The sequence below is a fragment of the Galeopterus variegatus genome, unplaced genomic scaffold (genome assembly GCF_000696425.1).
Source record: "Galeopterus variegatus unplaced genomic scaffold, G_variegatus-3.0.2 Scaffold10895, whole genome shotgun sequence".
Classification (NCBI taxonomy): domain Eukaryota; kingdom Metazoa; phylum Chordata; class Mammalia; order Dermoptera; family Cynocephalidae; genus Galeopterus; species Galeopterus variegatus.
In genome coordinates, this window is record NW_007737006.1 from 16,112 (window position 1) to 35,701 (window position 19,590).

General features: G+C 34.6%; 2 pseudogenes; both read right to left on the minus strand.

Moving 5' to 3' along the window:
- Positions 1-5,260: 5,260 nt before the first annotated feature.
- Positions 5,261-6,213, minus strand: LOC103610301 (annotated as a pseudogene).
- A 12,447-nt stretch (positions 6,214-18,660) lies between these two features.
- On the minus strand, positions 18,661-19,351 carry LOC103610302 (annotated as a pseudogene).
- Positions 19,352-19,590: the final 239 nt, after the last annotated feature.

Genomic DNA, 19,590 nt, shown 5'->3' on the forward strand with positions numbered 1-19,590 from the left:
AGCTGGTTAATAACTTCTGAAATGTTGCAGGATACAAAATAAATGTGCCCTAATCAGTTGCATTTATATACTCAAATAATGGCCTAACAGAAAGAGAAATAAAGTAAGCCAATTCACAATTGTTACAAAAAAATTAAATACCTATGGATCAAATTAATTTCACTTTTGATTTTTTTTCTGATCCAATCATTGTCCAAAAAATGTGTGTGTGTTTTTAATTTCCATATTTATGTGATGTTTCCACTTTTCATCTTGTTATTCATTTCTAGTTTAATAACACTGTGATCAGAAAAGGCAATTGATTTGGTTTCAATCTTCTTAAATTTGTGAAGTCTTGTTCCATGGCCTAGCATATGATACATCTTGGAGAATATTCCTATTGTGCTAGAGAAGAAAGTGACCCTTCTCTTATTCCACCCCAAAATATTAATTCCAAATGGATTAAAAACCTAAATGTGAAATCTGAAACTGTAAGACTTGTGGAAGAAAACATAGATAATTAGCTCCAGGATGTTGGACTTGGCAATGGTGTTTTAAATTTGATACCAAGACCACAGGTAACAAAAGCAAAAATAAAAAAGTACAAATACTCAAGCTAAGAATTTCCTTTACATCAAAGGAAATGATTAATAAAATGAAAAGGCAACTTGTGAAATGGAAGGAAATATTTGCAAACCATATTTGTGATAAGGGGTGAATATGCAAAATGTACAGGGACCCATACACCTCAATAGGAAAACAACATAAATGAATTAATAAATAATAATAAAAAAACAAACTAGAAAAATGGCCAAAAGACTTGAATAGAATTTTTCCAAATAAGACATACAAATGGTTAACAGGTTCGTGAAAATTTGTTCAACATCATGAATCATCATAAAAATGCAACTCGAAACTATAGTATGACATCACCTCTCTTTTGTCATTTTTTGTCAGTATGGCTGTGATTAAAAAATCAAATACAAGAGTTGACAAGGACATAGAGAAAAGAGAACCTTTGTACACTGTTGGTGGAGCTGTAAATTTGTAATGTCATTATGGAAAAGAGTATGACAGTCCTCAAAAAATTAAAAACATACCTATTATATTATCCAGCAATCCCATTACCGAGTTTACATCTAGAGGGAAAAAAATCAGTATGCCAAACAGATATCTGTACTTGCATGTTCACTGCAGCATTATTCATAATGGTCAAGATTTGGAAAAAAAACTGACTAAGAGACCATGAACAAATGAATGGATACATGAAAAGGGGCATATGTATATATATAATGGAACATTATTCACTCTTAAAAAAGAAGGAAATCCTGTCTCCTGCAACAACACAGATGAAAGTTGAGGATATTATACTAAATGAAATATGCCATACCCAGAAAGACAAATACTGCATGATATTAGTTATATGTAAAATCTTTTTGAAAAGCCAAACTCACAGTGACAGAGAGTAGAATGATGGTTACTATGGGCTGAGCCAGGGGAGGAGAGGAGATATTGGTCAGATGGAACAAACATTTGCTTCTAAGATAAATAACTACTAGAGACCTAATGTACAGAATAATTACTAAAATGACTAATATTTATTGTATTCTTGATATTTGCTATGAGAGTAAATTCTGAGTGTTCTCACTACAAAAAATAGTAACTATGTGAGGTTATGGATAAGTAAATTAGATTGATGGTAGTAGTTATTTTCCAATGTATGAATGTATCAAAACATCAGGTTGTACACCTTAAATATATACAATTCTTATTTGTCAATCATACCTCAATAAAGCTGGAAAACGAAAAAAGAAACTCAAAACTCATGGCAACTTCCCACACAGAATATTTGTTGAGTTCTGATGGTGCATGGAAGGCTGGGGATCTGAACCAGAAGGCAGATTAACATTTTCCACAGAAATGTCATGATCCTTAGGAGATAAAATCTGACTAGGAAATTGGGAGCTTCCACAAAGCTTGACCATCTCCCTTTCGGTATCTGCCTTCTTTTAAGCTACGTTGAGTAGCAAGAGAAGGAACTAAATTCAAACTTTGGGAGAGTAGAGCTTGATCTGTATAAGGTTTTATAGATCTGATCAAGGTAAACACCTGAAAAGCCTCAACCAAAACCTCAGGATTGCCACATTCAAGGAACAGGAATCGATCAAGGTGTGGGCTGAGTCTTATCAAATCTTTTGTTTGTTCCGCCTGAGAATTTTAATGGCTCCTTTACTAATCTAAGGAAGACCTCTCTCTTCCTCCTTTTTCCAGCACCTTTATAATAAATCGCTGTTTTAAATTCCCTCTGTTTAAAAACCAAGAGCAATTATTTCCTTTTCCTGACTAGATATCGACTCATATATAGAGTCTGTCTTTTCTCAGAATCAATAGCAATGTGTAAACCACTTTTTAAAAAAAGAACAAACTATACCCCTAACTTGCATCTCAATAGGACAATTACATGTGGGGGACAAGGAATACCTCATCAGTATAATTCTCAAAGGCTTGGTAATATAGAGTTTATGAGAAGGTGGTCAAAGGCACAATGCAGGTGAAGACTTACACACACTGCCATGTATATGTATATTTTGCCATATACTATATATATACATATATATATGTATGTGAGTGTGTGCATAATTTTACATATATGACTATACATAGACTTACATCTTCCACAGAAATGTCATGATCCTTCGGAGATAAAATCTGACTAGGGAATTGTGAGCTTCCACAAAGCTTGACCATCTCCCTTTCAGTATCTGCCTTCTTTTAAGCTACGTTGAGTAGCAAGAGAAGGAACTAAATTCAAACTTTGGGAGAGTAGTTTGATCTGTATAAGGTTTTATAGATCTGATCAAGGCAAACACCTGGAAAGCCTCAATCAAAACGTCAGGATTGCCACATTCAAAGAACAGGAATCGATCATGGTGTGGGTTGAGTCTTATCAAATCTTTTGTTTGTTCAGCCTGAGAATTTTAATGGCTCCTTTACTAATCTAAGGAAGACCTCTCTCTTCCTCCTTTTTCCCAGCACCTTTATAATAAATCGCTGTTTTAAATTTCCTCTGTTTAAAAACCAAGAGCAATTATTTCCTTTTCCTGACTAGATATCGACTCATATATAGAGTCTGTCTTTTCTCAGAATCAATAGCAATGTGTAAACCACTTTTTTAAAAAGAACAAACTACACCCCTAACTTGCATCTCAATAGGACAATTACATGGGGGGGACAATTAATACCTCATCAGTATAATTCTCAAAGGCTTGGTAATATAGAGTTTATGAGAAGGTGGTCAAAGGCACAATGCAGGTGAAGACTTACACACACTGCCATGTATATGTATATTGTACCATATACTATATATATACATATATATGTATGTGAGTGTGTGCATAATTTTACATATATGACTATACATAGACTTACATGTGTATATATGTATGTATCCATGTTCATATACATGTGTATAATCATTTTCCCTATGTTAAAGTGACAAGACATTTCTGTCTTTCCAGTATAATTTGTCTACACCAATAGCTCTTTTTAGAAGAAAATCCACCTATTCCAGGAAAATCACTTTTTAAAGTGTCAAAAAAAGTTCGCAGATTTCCCAATTGCATACTCTCCCTACACTTTCCCTTCCCTAGATTATTACATATGCCAGAGGAAGAGTTTTCTCCTATATTAAAATATTTGATTTTATTTTCCGTGGGTATGTAACTAGGAAAAAAAGTGTTGGGTTGTGTGGGAAGTCTCTGTATAACTTCATAAGACACTGCCAAACTATTTTCAATCTTATTGTACCTTCTACCCCATCTCAAATATATGAACATTCCATTTGCTCCATTTTCTCATGAATACTTGGTATTTCAGTCATATTTGTTTTAACTAATCTGATGATTGTTCAGTGATATCTCATTGTGGTTTTAAAGTAACTTTATTTGATGACTAATAATACATAACATGTGTTAAAGTGTTTATTGATAATTTGCATATCTTCTTTTTTCAAGTATCTGCTCAACTATTTCAAATATTCTTTAAAAAAAATGAATGATTTGTTTTTTTGTCATGATAGTGAGAGTGCTTTATACACTTGAAATACAAATATATTGTCAGACATACATGTTGCAAATATTTAATCTCAATCAGTGGCTTACACTTTTATTTTCTAACGGTATCTTACATTATTAAAAAAACCTTGTATCACATTTTTAATGTAGATGAAGTTAATTTTATCAATTTTTAATAAGCTATTTATTTTGGGTTCAATCTAGAACTTTTTCACTCCATTTTTGGAAAAATTCTCCCTTTGTATTATGCTAAAATTTGTGACTTTACCATTTGTGCTTACATCTATGATATGTTTCATTTGATTAAAGGTAATAGTTGTATATGATGTGAGGAAAAGTTAAGCCTCTTTTATCTGTATGGATATCCAGTTTTTCCACTATTATTTGCTAGAATATCATACTTTTTCCATTAAATTATAATGACATATATGCTGAAATTTTGATTAAAGGTAATAGTTGTGTATGATGTGAGGTAAAAATTAAGCCTCTTTATCTGTATGGATATGTAGTTTTTCCATTATTATTTGCTAGAATATTATCCTTTTTCCATTAAATTATAATGACTCATATGTTGAAATTTGAATTACCAGATATGTGTGAATCCATTTTTGCTCTTATTACCCTAAAATGTGATTGCCTTGATTATTCAAATAATTTTTGAAGTGAAATAGAGTATACAGTTAGGAAAAGCAAAATAATATTTTATTCAATTTTGTTTGCTAGCCAAGAGACTATAATTTTCGTGAATTAAAATCACCTTCTGCCTTTGAACCCAACAAAAACCAAAGGGAGATTTGGTGTACAAGATGCAGTAAGCTGAAGTATTTGTAAAAACACTCTCAATGGTATGGGCTCCCCAATTAATTCAGGGACTATCCTGAAATGTTCATATTTGATGAGTTGGAAATTAGTTTTTCTTTGGAATCACAGCTATAAAATCCTAGTTACATTAAGTAAGATATTTAAAAAAATAATTTTTAAACATTGTTACAAATGTTCTATTTTTTAAATTTTTAATTTACATGGATTACAGCTATTCCACTAAACATTGATGTATGCAAAAATCAATAATCATAAAATGATGTTCTGCTTAGATATACTACTAGCCTATTGTTTAAATAATTGGAATAATCAATCACACTATAAGAGTTGGGCAATCTATACTACAGGAAACAATTTTTTTGAAATATAAAGTAAGTCAAAGAATATTAAATTGAGTAACAAAGCAACTTGGTGACACCTAATTTTTTGAACGTGTTCTTCACCTCTTTGTTCCCAAGGCTATAGATCAATGGGTTCAGCATGGGAATCACCACTGTATAAAATACAGAAGCCACTGTAATTATAAGTTGAGAAGTTTTAGTATTAGGGACATAGAAAAGGAGAAGGATGGTTCCATGGAAGATGGTGATGGCCGTCAGGTGGGAAGCACAGGTGGAGAAGGTTTTCTGGCGCCCACTTGCAGAAGGTACCTTCATAACAGTGATGCAAATGAGTATATATGACATAAGAAAAATCATCACGCTGCTCACTTCATTGAATATGGAAAAAATAAAACATACCATCTGGGTGATATAGGGTCTGAGCATGAAACAGAAATAATTACAGAGTAGTCACAGATAAAATGATTTATGATGCTAGACTTACAATAGGACAGTGTAAGAAGAAAATACGTGAGTGTCAGGGAACACACTACACCCCATGTGTAAGGCCCACCCACCAGAAGGACACACAGCTTCTGAGATATAGTAGTGGTACAGACCAAAGGGTTACAAAAAGCCACAATATGGTCATAGGCCATCATCACTGCTAGCATGAACGTTTCTGTCACTACAAAACTGCAAGTGAAACAAAACTGTGTGATGCAGCCTGAGAAAGAGATGGTTCTGTCTTCCACAACCAAGTTCTCCAACATTTTAGGTGTAACTACGGTGGAATAACAGAAATCTACAAAGGGCAAGTCACTCAGGAAAAAGTACGTGATTGTGTGGAGTTTTGAATTGACCTTGATGATGATTATCATGCCCAAATTCCCCACCACAGTGACTGTGTAGATGGACAAGAAAACCAGAAAGAGCAGAAGCCAAAATTCTGGGTATTCTGAAAAACCCAGGGGAATAAAAGTGAGTGCAGTGCTTTGATTTCCTTCAGATAAAATCATGATTTCTGTTGGATAAAACAACAAAAAAGTTATTTCTGGAAAGTAGAAATGAAAAGAGGAAAGTGAAACAGAGTGAGGAAAGAGACTTCAAGTGTCTCTGTGAAGAGTGACACAGAAGTGTGGTTCTCAAAGTTCAGTCCCCAAACAGCAGCAGCAGCACCACCTGGAACTTCTTAGGATTCCAAATTCTGCAGCCTCATCATCAGACTTCTAATCTAAAATTCTACAATGAGGCCCACAATTTGTGTTTTAACCTGGCCTCCAGGTGGTTTTGATGCATGCTAAAGGGTGAGTATCAGCGGTGTGGAAAATATATAGTTAATAGTCCTATTGTTGAAAATCAGCACTTGTCAGTATTGTTAACATAGAACTGAAATAGAAATTAAGGGTACAAAGGAAATTATAAAAAATAGAGGCAAGAGAGGCAGAACAGAAGCACAGAGAACCTTGTCATTATTCTGAGAATGACACTAAAGATCAAGAAGATGGCTTGACACTGCAGTTGGTGGTACATTAACTTTGGTGTTATTATTATTATTTTTTTTATTTTCCACATTTTCAAGGCATAATACAGAATTAAATAACCATACAGTTTAAGAGTTGGAATAAACCTCAAAATGTACCTGATCCATACATTCCACCTAATGTTTCAGAGTTTGCAGCAGAATGTCATCCATGGGATATTTCTATGTTCCCTATTAAAACCTCCACCAATGAGCAGTGCTCCTGCTGTATTTTTGAGTCTTTATTTACATTTTGTTTAACTTTTATTCTTTTATTACATAAAGTAATTCAATTAAATATTTATGAACTGCTTATTAATGTGCTTCAGGTCATCACTCCTGACATATACACATATATGCAGTATATATAACTCCATCCTAAATTCACCAATATTTTCATACCAAATATGATCTATGATACAATGGAAACTGTATAATGAAAATTGTCCATTTCTAAACCAATAAAAAAAAATGGCCTCTTTTATGAAGAGGCAAATTTCAGGAAGATACGGAGATGAGAGGAGTAAGGACATAAAAAGAATTGCCTTGTAATGAGTAAAGAATAAATGAAGATATAGACCCGAGGGTACAGCACATGCATGTATAATTCTTCCATCTTCTCGGCTTTACTTGGAACAAGTGCCAGGATCCAAACTTACTCCATGAGTTTCTACCTTTACGTGCACCGCAAGCAACCCTTGAAGCAGCATTTTTTGTGAGCATAATATGTCCAATATAATTGTGAGCAACTGGAGCTGGGTGGATACATTTTAAACATTCACTCTTGCTCACAGTTTTAATAAATGACTTCCCGTTCAACATTTTATCACATTAGTAAAGCCTGTTACTACAGCTCTGGTTATTTGGCACATTTACTAGGTAAATAACATCAAGATACTAAGAAAAAATCAGTGGTATTTAAGCCCTGGCAATTTCAAATGAATTTCCTACACCAATTAGACTTGTACCTGGGGGTGATCAACATCAACAAATATTCCATTTTCTGCAACTTTTCTCAATTCTTCCTCACTGGTATAACTCTTGCCAGTTTCTGTAATAATAAAAAAAAATGTTAATAAACATTTCACACCTTGCTGGTGAGAAGTAAAATGTCTCTGTGCATGAAAATAGACCTGTGTAATTTTTAGAGTACTCTGTATGAGCTAGACGTCCACATTTCCCACCTGAATAGAAGGTACCAAAAGACAAATGAACTAACCTGAAACCAGAATTGCTTGATTAATTTACTCATGATTTCTTTGTATAATTAATGAATCTCAGGCAATTTTCTTCTCAGTAATCAAACATTCCGTAAGATAGCAACAGGCTTAAGATCGACAACGAAAGCGGCGGTACATTTCAATGAGTGTGCAGTAAAACAGCATTTTATTTCCAGGACATAAGAAATCTCAGAAAGTGCAAGAAAAAAACTGAAGGCTGTATGCACAGTCCTAACCCTGCTAAACTCTGAGTCTTATACCTGCCCCCATAACTATGGAGCTATAGATCCCGTGGAATTATAATTGTAGTATTCCTCAGTGGACATCAAAACATACAATTAGTTGAAACACTGTGTCTGGTGTCCTTGTGATAGGTATATTTTTGCTAAATCATTAGGGATAATTACATCATCACATCTATTCCATTAACTGCTGTAAGGTATTGAATTATTGAAATAATATATATTCATTGAAGACAACATTACTGATAGTTTGAAAATAAGATAAAAAGAACTATTCATAAGTAGCTGGTATTAACAGAATTTTAAATTTTGCATTGACATTTATAGTGGAGAAACCTAGCAAACACTACCTTAGGCAAAAGATCCAGGTTACCATAACCAGTAATATGATGTGGACTTCATGTACCCCTGATACGATGTGTTGAGAAAGGCATTTCACCTCAACATACTTCCCCAGAAACCCATAATCACGGCTTAATATCAATTACCAAAATATTTCTCAAAAGCATACAGAATGCCTCCTCCCAGTAAGTAGTTCTGAAGGGTAACATCTATTCAGACACATTACTGAAGTCTAATTTTGCTTGTGTATTAACATTATATTAATAAAAGATACTATTTATACACTTTGGTATTTGCCATTTCTTGCTTAACCTTATGGCTGTGAAATTGTGTGATGTTATTCTGAGTATGGGTAATTAAGAGTTTTGTTTGTTTTTCTCATTTTTCTACAGCACTTAGTTGAATTAATACAACAAAAATATTTATACTTGATGTACAGATTAGTTATTTTCAGTTTGAGGAGATTAGAAATAGTGTTGTTCTGAACATTCTTGTCTCTTTGATGGAAATATATGTTTCTGTTGAGTATATACCAAGGAATGAAATTATGAGTTTATACTTCCAAAGAGGTTTACAAAGGTTTTGATCAACTTTACACTCATACTCAGCACTTATAACATTTGTTAAATCCACATCCTTGTCAATACTTGATTTTATCAATTTAAATTCTCTTTGAAGTTCATTCATTAGATTGTTTGCTAATATTTCTTGGGTATTTTTTGTAGTTTATAGTTAGTATGAGCTCTTTATATGGTAATTACATGCAAGTCTCATACATGTTCCAATGATGTTTTGCATTCTTTCCTGGGTTGATTTCTTTAGTAGCAGTGACAAAAACAAGGATTTAGATGCAAGTAGTTTATTGGGAAGGGGATTTTAGTAAGCACCAGTAGCTAAGTTGAAAAGACAGCATTGATGAATGGTGGGGTCTTTTTAGGACAATTGGGTTTTAGTCCCAACCAATACCTTGGGAAGACTGTATAAAATCTAACTCTAGCTTGTCTCACATAGAGTTGAGGAAGTTGGGTTATTGATATAGCCTCTACAGTGTATCATTGGTTGAGACCGATTTCTGGAGGTAACTTCCTGGCAATTTCAAGTTGTCCTATGCATGTACTAAGCACATTTCTACTACCAGGGAAAAAGGCCTCTAGATAGAAAGTCAGGGGTATTTTCATTAAAAAAAAAAAAAAAAAAAAAAAAAAAAAAATCTGAAGAAATAAAACAGAATAAAAAATAAGAAGACAGAAGAAATTAATGGAGTAAATAACAAACATAAGAGAGAAGAGATAAACAATTCCAAAATGGTTCTTTGAGAAAACAAAGTTGATTAAAGTCTCATATATTCAATTAAGGGGGGGGGGGAACAGAAATAAGGCAAAAATATACACTTTAAGCATTGAAAGAGAGAATTATTACAGACTCTGCTAATTTTAGAAGGAGAATATTATAAAAAAAAAATCATGCCAACAACTTTGAAAACAAGTATGATGGATGAATTAAAAAAAAAAAATTAATCAATAAAACAGACAATAATAAATTTACACCATAATTTTCCTACCAATGTAAAATAAAGTGAATTCATAATTGAATACCTTTGTGTATGATGAAAACTTTTCTATTTTCCAGTGAATTCTAATATTATGCATAATTTTCCTCTGGATTAAATAAAAGGAGGCACTTCCAAGGTCATTTTGAGAGGCTAGTATACTTTGTAATTACTTATTTTATTGAAACATAATTGATTGCACATCTGTGGGGTACAGTTTTGAATATCAATACCTGCATGCAAAATGTGATCCCTAATCAGGATAATTAGTATATTCAATATTATACAGTGTGATCACTTTTGTGTGTATTTATCAATTTATCACTAACCCCTCAACCCTCCTTTACACCTCTGGTAACCTCAGCTCTGTTTTCTCCATTTGAAATTCAATGTATTATTGTGACTGTTCTATCTTTCTTTTTTATTTAAAAGTTATTTATTATTTTATTATTTATGTTTATTATTTTGGCTTCCACTTATGAGTCAGGACTTGTGGTATTTCTCTTTCTGTGTCTGGCTTATTTCACTTATTTATTATTTATTTATTTATTTATTTAAGTTCATCCATGTTGCTGTGAATGTCAGAATTCCATTCTCTTTATGGCAGAGTAGTATTCTGTTGTTTATATAAATCATATTTTCCTTATCCTGTTATCTGTCAATGGACATTTAGCTTGGTTCCAAATCTTGGCTATTGTAAATAAAACTGTGATAAACATGGGAGTATAGGTATCCCTTAGACAAAACAATTGTTTATAGAGACTATATTATATACACTCTAATGATTTCTTGTATTTCTGCAGTAACAGTAGTAATGTCTCCTGTTTCATTTCTTACTTTTGTTAGTTGGGTCTTCTGCTTTCTTTTTTCAGTTAGCCTAGTTAAAGGTTTGTCTATTTTGTTTATCTTATCAAAAAAACAATTTTATGTTTCATTGGTCTTTTGTATCATTTTTTTGGCTCTCTATTTCATTCAGTTCTGAATTGGTCTTATTTATTTATTTCTGTCTACTAATTTTGATATTGGATTTTTCTTGTTTTTCTAGTTACTAGAAATGTAGCCTTAAGTTGTTTATTTGAATTTTTTCTATTCTTTTGATGTAAACATTTATTGCAATTAACTTTTCTCTTAGTATTGTTTTCTCAGTATCCCACAGGTTTTGGTATGATTGGTCTTTATCTTCATTAGTTTCAAGAAATTTTTGATTTCCTCTTTAGTTTCTCTGTGGATCCATACGTCATTCAAGAGCAGGCTGTTTTATTACCATGTGTTTGTACAGTTTCCAGAGTTTTGCTGGTTATTGATTTTTAGTTTTAATCCATTGTGATCTGGAGTGATACTTCTTGTATATTTTTGTATCAATTTTGTAAAATTTTTTGAGACTTGATTTGTGACCTAATGTGTGGTCAATCCTGTAGAATGATTCATGTGCTGAGAAGAATGTATATTCTGTACTTAATGGATGAAATATTCTGTAGTTATCTGCCGAGCCAAATTAGCCTATTGTCAAATTTAAATCCTGTATTTCTTTGTTGATTTGGAAGCAAGATGATTTGTCCAATGTTGAGAGATGGGTGTTCAGGTCCCCAACTATTATCGTATTGGGGTCAATCTCTTTCTTTAGGCCTAATAGGGTGTGCTTTATATATCTAGGTGTTCTGGTATTGGGTACATATATATGTACCCTGCTTGCTGTATAGATCACTTTATCATTATATAATGGCTCTTTATCTCCTTTTATGGTTTTTGGTTTAAAGTCTATTTCATCATACATAAGAATACATATTCCTGAAAAAATAAATAAATAAAGCTATCCAATAAAAACTACACCAAACATTGTCATTATGATGTATAGTAAAAAAAAACTACACCAAACATTTTCATTATGATGTATAAATGATTGCGTAAAATCAAAATCAAGGATGTCCGCTTTTAGCAAGTTCTTCAAATTATATTGAAGTTCCTAGCTTAACCAAGGCAAGAAAAATAATCAATAATAATAATATTGGAAACCACACAAAAATACTGTATTTAAAGGGAGTATGTAACATACAAGCTGATAATACAATGTAATACACAAATTATCATAAAATTAATAAGAAATTTTAAAAGAAATTTACAAAAATATCTCAATCACCACTCAGAAAAAATTGCAACTTTTCAAGAGTTGCTTATTGTATATCAAAACTTATTGATTATAGCTGTTTCCAAGTATAAAACAAATAGAAACATTAATACAGTCTAGTTATCAACAAAAACATATATGAAAACTGGCCATATGAAAAATTGAACACTATAGAGAAATTTTTCATGAAGTGACTTTTCAATAAATATTGTTGGGACAAATATGCATTCATTCATTAATATACAAAATAAGCTTTTTGTCATAGCACGGCTAAAATTAATTCCAGGTCTATCACAGGAATGACTATAAAAAGACAAAGTAAAATCTAGAATACAAAGTAAAATAAAATGAATATAACCTGAAAGATAGAACAATGTAAGGAATTTAGGACAATATATAGCACATAAAATTTGAGATTATCTTCATTATTATTTTGGAGGAGATAAATATTTCTTAATTAAGATATTAAGAGCACTTCACAGTATAAAGAAACAATTTGAAGAATTGTGCTTCAATAAAAATTAGAAAATCTTTGTACCTAAATAAATAATCAGGACAGTGAAAAGACAAATCACAACCTGGAGAAAATTCAATACAAATATAACTAAATAAAATGTATACAGTAAGATTTGCTTCATATGAATTTCAAATAGAGACAGCATCAAAATTTATGCTCTCACAATATATACTTAGAGGGTTGGGGCTGAATAGGAAAAATTTCTTTAATAACACAATCCCTACAATGGATTTTACTTCTAAAGGTGCAGGTAGTCACAGTGACTAGGAAAGTTTTATGGGCAATTTGTGGAGTGCAGATAATATTCTATATTTTCTCTCTCAGAGAGAGTATCATAGAGGATTATTATTGGAAAGTACTTATCTAAAAAGATGCCGTATTTCATGATAACAGACATAGCATGAGAGAAAGAGAGAGAGAGAGAGAGAGAGAGAGAGAGAGAGAGAGAGAGAGAGAGAGAAGTGTAATGTTTAATGGTATTAGTGGTAATATATTTACCGGCTCTAAGTGTTAGAATATGGACATCTTTAAGGGCCATTATTTAGCCTACTACATTCTGGGAAAATATAAACACAATTTTCTTTCTTATTATTTTTCTCTTTTACCTGCAGGTGATGTTTAAAGCATACTCAATTTAATGATTATGGATATATAAATTATCTGAAGGATTTTTCTGAATAAATTTTACCACCTTATTCGAAGAGAAAATTAATTATCATCAATACAGCATGTAAAGCATATTTTAAATACAACTAGGTATGTTTGTGTTACTGTGTGTGCATATGTGATTACGTGGAGTGAGAAAGTATTTTGGGTGTAAATTAATTTCCTGACAATCTCTTTCACATCTTCTTCTAAGGCTGTAGATAAGGTGATTTAGCACAGGAATCACAATAGTGTAAAACACAGGACTTACTTTAATAAGAATTTTAGAATTTGGGCACACAGTGGAGGAAGAGGAGACCACCGTGGAAAATAATGATGGCAATGAGATGTGAGGCACAGGTGGAGAAGGCTTTCTTTTCTTTTCTTTTTTTTTTTATTTTGTCAATATACAATGTAGTTGATTATTATGTCCTATCACCGAAACCTCCCTCCCTCCTCCCTCTCCCCCCTCCCACTCAAGCATGTCCTTTCCATTTGCTTGTTGTAAGTACTTCAAAAAAATTGCAGTTGTTATATTTTCCCCCCCCCCCCCCGGTTTATTGGGGTTTTTTTGGTTTTTGGTTTTTGTTTGTTTTGTGTGTGTGTGTGTGTGAGAGTGTGTGTGCATGTGTGAATTTATTTATTTATTTTTAGCTCCCACAAATAAGTGAGAACATGTGGTATTTCTTTTTCTCTGCCTGACTCGTTTCACTTAATATTATTCTTTCAAGGTCCATCCATGTTGTTGCAAATGGCAGTATTTCATTCATTTTTATAGCTGAGTAGTATTCCATTGTGTACATATACCATATTTTCCGTATCCACTCATCCAATGATGGACATTTGGGCTGATTCCAGCTCTTGGCTATTGTGAAGAGTGCTGCAATGAACATTGGGAAACAAGTATACCTTCGACTTGATGATTTCCATTCCTTTGGATATATTCCCAGCAGTGGGATAGCTGCGTCATATGGTAGATCTATCTTCAGCTGTTTAAGGAACCTCCAAACCATTTTCCATAGGGGTTGCACCATTATGCATTCCCACCAACAATGTAAGAGAGTTCCTTTTTCTCCGCAACCACACCAGCATTTATCTTTCAGCGTCTTTTGGATTTTAGCCATCCTAACTGGGGTGAGATGGTATCTCAGTGTGGTTTTGATTTGCATTTCCCGGATGCTGAGTGATGTTGAGCATTTTTTCATATGACTGTTGGCCATTTGCATATCTTCTTTAGAGAAATGCTTACTTAGCTCTTTTGCCCATTTTTTAATTGGGTTGCTTGTTTTTTCCTTGTAAAGTTGTTTGAGTTCCTTATATATTCTGGATATTAGTCCTTTGTCAGATATGTATTTTGCAAATATTTTCTCCCACTCTGTTGGCTGTCTTTTAGCTCTGTTAATTGTTTCTTTTGCTGTGCAGAAACTTTTCAGTTTGATATAGTCCCATTTGTTTATTTTTCCTTTGGTTGCCCATGCTTTTGGGGTCATATTCATGAAGTCTGTGCCCAGCCCTATTTGCTGAAGGGTTTCTCCTATATTTTCTTTAATAAGTTTTATTGTTTCAGGGTGTATATTTAAATCCTTAATCCATTTTGAGTTGATTTTAGTAAATGGTGAGAGATGTGGGTCTAGTTTCAATCTCCTGCAAATGGATAACCAGTTATCCCAGCACCCTTTGCTGAAGAGGGAGTCCCGACCCCAGTGAATAGACTTAATGCCTTTGTCGAAGATCAAATGGCAGTAAGTGCGTGGGTTGATTTCAGGGTGCTCTATTCTATTCCATTGATCAGAGTCTCTGTTATTATACCAATACCATGCTGTTTTGGTTATTATAGCTTTGTAGTATAGTTTAAAGTCAGGTAGAGTAATACCTCCAGCTTTATTTTTTTTGCTCAGCGTTGCTTTGGCTATTCGTGGTCTTTTGTTATTCCAGATAAATGACTGTATAGTTCTTTCCATGTCAGAGAAAAATGTCATAGGAATTTTAATGGGGATTGCATTAAATTTGTAGATAACTTTGGGTAGTATAGTCATTTTCACTATATTGATTCTTCCAATCCAGGAGCATGGGATGTCTTTCCATCTTCTTGTATCCTCTCTAATTTCTCTCAGGAGTGGTTTATACTTCTCATTATAGAGATTTTTCACATCCTTAGTTAGTTCAATTCCTAAGTATTTTATTTTTTTGGTGGCTATTGTGAATGGGCAGGCTTTCTTGATTTCTCTTTCTGCTTGTTCACTATTGGTGAAAAGAAATGCTACTGATTTTTGTGTGTTGATTTTGTATCCTGCTACTGTGCTGAACTCTTTTATCACCTCTAAGAGTTTTTTAATAGATGATTTGGGCTGTTCAATATATAGGATCATGTCATCTGCAAACAGGGACAGTTTGACTTCCTCCTTTCCAATCTGAATGCCCTTTATTTCCTTCTCTTCTCTGATTGCTCTGGCTAATACTTCCAAAACTATGTTGAATAGGAGTGGTGAGAGTGGGCATCCTTGTCTGGTTCCTGTTCTTAAAGGAAAAGCTTTTAGTTTTTCCCCATTCAGGATGATATTGGCAGTGGGTTTATTATATATGGCTTTGATTATGTTGAGATACTTTCCATCTATACCTAATTTATAAAGGGTCTTTATCATGAATGATTATTTCAGTTGGGTCAGTTGTAATATCACCTTTTTCATTTTTAGTTTTTGTTATTTGAATCTTCTCTCTTCTTTTTTTTTGTTAGCCGTGCTAGTGGTTTGTCAATTTTATTTATCTTTTCAAAAAACCAACTTTTTGATTCATTGATCTTTTGTATTGTTTTTGGGTTTCAAATTGTTAAGTTCTGCTCTGATCTTGATGATTTCTTTCGGTCTGCTAACTTTAGGTTTGGATTGTTATTGTTTTTCTAGTTCTTTACGGCGCATTATTAGGTTGTTCACTTGCCATCTTTCCATTTTTCTCAGATAGGCATTTAATGCAATAAATTTTCCCCTTAGTACTGCTTTTGCTGTATCCCACAAGTTTTGGTATGATGTATCATTATTTTCATTAGTTTCAATAAATTTTTTTATTTCCTGCTTGATTTCTTCTTGGACCCATGTATCGTTAAGTAGAATGCTGTTTAATTTCCATGTGTTTGTATACTTTCCAGAGTTTTGTTTATTATTGATTTCTAGTTTTAATCCATTGTGGTCTGAGAAAATACATGGGATAATTCCAATTTTTTTGAATTTGTTGAGACTTGATTTGTGTCCTAATATGTGATCTATCCTGGAGAATGATCCATGTGCTGATGAGAAGAATGAATATTCTGAGGTTGTTGGATGGAATGTTCTGTAGATATCCACCAAGTCCAATTGGTATAAAGTATTGTTTAGGTGTCATTTGTTCCTTGCTTTCTGTTTTGCTGTTTGTTTTCTGTGTTTGTTGGTTCCTTAGGTTGCAGCTAGTGTTTTTGTTTGTTTGTTTTCTTTTCATGATTGTCATTTTTATTATACTGGTGGGTTTTGATTTTGCTTGGATTATTATGGCTGTGGTAATTATCTTTCAGGGTCCAATCCCAGTACTCCCTTGAGAATTGCTTGTAAGGGTGGTCGTGTGGTGATGAACTCCCGCAGTTTTTGTTTGTCTGAGAAATGTACTATTTGCCCTTCATTTCGGAAGGACAGCCTTGCAGGGTAGAGTATTCTTGGTTGGCAATCTTTGTCTTTTAGTATTTTGAATATATCATCCCATTCCTTTCTAGCCTTTAGGGTTTGTGCTGAGGAGTCTGATGTTAACCTGATTGGAGCTCCTTTATAGGTTATTTGATGCTTCTCTCTTGCAGCTTTCAAGATTCTCTCTTTGTCCTTGAGTTTTGCCATTTTGACTATAATATGCCTTGGTGAAGCCCTTTTTGGGTTGAATACGTTTGGAGATCGTTGAGTTTCTTGGATCTGTAGATCTGTGGTTTTTCTTATGTCTGGGAAGTTTTCTGCCACTATTTTGTTGAATATGTTTTCAATACATTCGCCTTTTTCCTCCCCTTCTGGAATACCCATGATTCGGATATTTGAGCGCTTAAGGTTGTCTAATATCTCTCTCAGATTTTCTTTGATATCTTTAATACTTTTTTCTTGTCTGTTTGTATTATTCCAAAGAGCCCATCTTCAAGAACCGAGGTTCTCTCTTCAACTTCCATTATCCTGCTCGTTAACCTCTCTGTTGTGTTTTTTATTTTGCTGAATAATTTCTTCAGTTCGGCAAGTTCTGCTACTTTTTTTTTTATGACAGTGATTTCCTTGTACATTTCCTCTTTCATGTCCTGTATGTTTTTCCTGGTTTCATCATGCTGTCTAGCTGTGTTTTCTTGTATCTCATTCAGTCTCTTTAGGATTATCACTCGAAATTCCCTGTCATTTATTTCAAGGGCTTCTTGTTCTATAGGATCTAGAGTTTGAGGTTTATTATCTTTTGATGGTGTACTTTCTTGGTTTTTTGCATTTCTGGTATCTCTTTTTGGGTGTTTGTTCATTTTGGTAGGGAGTTTCTCTCGGGTCTTGGACCTCTGCGGGAAATCTCCTCTCTGGTCAGTTTGAACCCTTCTAAGTTGCTGGATACTGCCCTGCCAGTCCCGCAAGGTATATGTGTTCTACACCTCGCTAATGGGGCATTTTCCCACTCTGTGTGCACTAGGTGGGACTGTTGAGCCTTGAAAAGGGGTCCCGCAGGGTATGTAATTTTTTTTTCCGAGACTCTGCCTTCTTTTGCCAGACCCCTCCCCACTCTGTGCGCTTAGAACAGGGCTGAGGCGTGTCTTCTGCAAACCTCGTTTTTCAGATGAGACATCAAAGCTGTGCCCTGCCCCGCCCTGCCCAGGAAGAGTTTCAGGTGTCTAGTCTCTCCAACTGCAGGATGTGAGCTCCTCGAGGGAGGGTCCCTCAGCACACAGCTCCTCTTTTAATCCCCCCAGCACGGGTCGACCCAGGGGCCCTTCGGGAGTGCTCTCCGGCAGCTTCAATCTAGCTCCAGAGTGCTCTGGCTCCCCTCTCCCAACCTGAAATCAGTTAGGGGTTCTTCCAAACTGAGGCCCACAGAGATGGTATCTGCCTCCCGGAAACAGGGAGTTTGCCTGGGGCCGAAGCCCAGGGAGTGGTGGAGAGACAATCTGGGCGGGCTCCTCTTCCCTGGGCGGGCTCCCCACGCTACCAGCCTTGTCAGAGATCCGTGGGGAGAGTGGGATTGTAGGCCGGTCCACAGGCCCCGGGGGGCCTTGTGTCGAGGTAAGCAAGTGGCATGTCTCAGTGAGGAGCCACGCCAAGCTGAGAAGGCTTTCTAAAGTCCACCTGTGGAAGGCATCTTGATGACAGTGACAACTATGAAGACATAGAAGGTGAGGGTGATCAGGAGACTACAAGCATCATTCAATGTAAAAATGACTAACATCACCATCTGGCTGAAATAGGTGTAAGAGCAGGATAAAGAGAGAATGGCAGAATGTTCATAACAATAGTGATTTATAATGTTTTGTCTATAGTAGGATAGATCCAAAAGAGGATATGTGACTGTCAAGGAACAGAGTCTACCCCATGTGTAAGTTCCAGCTACCAGGAGAGCACAGAGCTTAGGAGACATAGCAGCTGTGTAGAGCAGGGGGTTACAAAGAGCCACAAACCAGTCATAGACCATCACCACTAATATGCACATTTCCACAGTCACAAATGTGCAGGCAAAGAAAAATTTTGTCATGCGTCCTTTGAAGGAGATAATTCTGACTTCCACAACTAAGATTTCTAGTAGTTTGGGTGTGACTACACTGGAATAACAAAAATCCAAGAAGAAGTGGCATGTGTGTCTGAAGTTTGGGATTGATCTTTATGACCACAATCATGCCCAGGTTCCCCACCACAGTGATGGTGTAGATGGCCAAGAACACCTGGAAGAGAGAAGCCTGGAGGTGTGGGAACTCTGAGAAGCCCAAGAGGACAAAAGTGGCTCCAGCACTCTCGTTTCCCTCAGTTGTCATCGTGGATCCTGTTGGAGGAAATCAGAGAGTTCATCCTGGGCAGCCAGATATGACAGAGAAAGTAGCAGTGAGGGAATGGAGAGGGCTCCTGATGAGAAACCAATCCTGCTTTTATGGGATCTGTTTTTACGTTTTATTTTTTGACTTTTTTTCTGCTTCATTTGAATCTTTCTTTGGTCACTTAGTATTTGAACACGGAATATTTTCTGTACACAGTCAGTCTCAATTTCTCATCTATA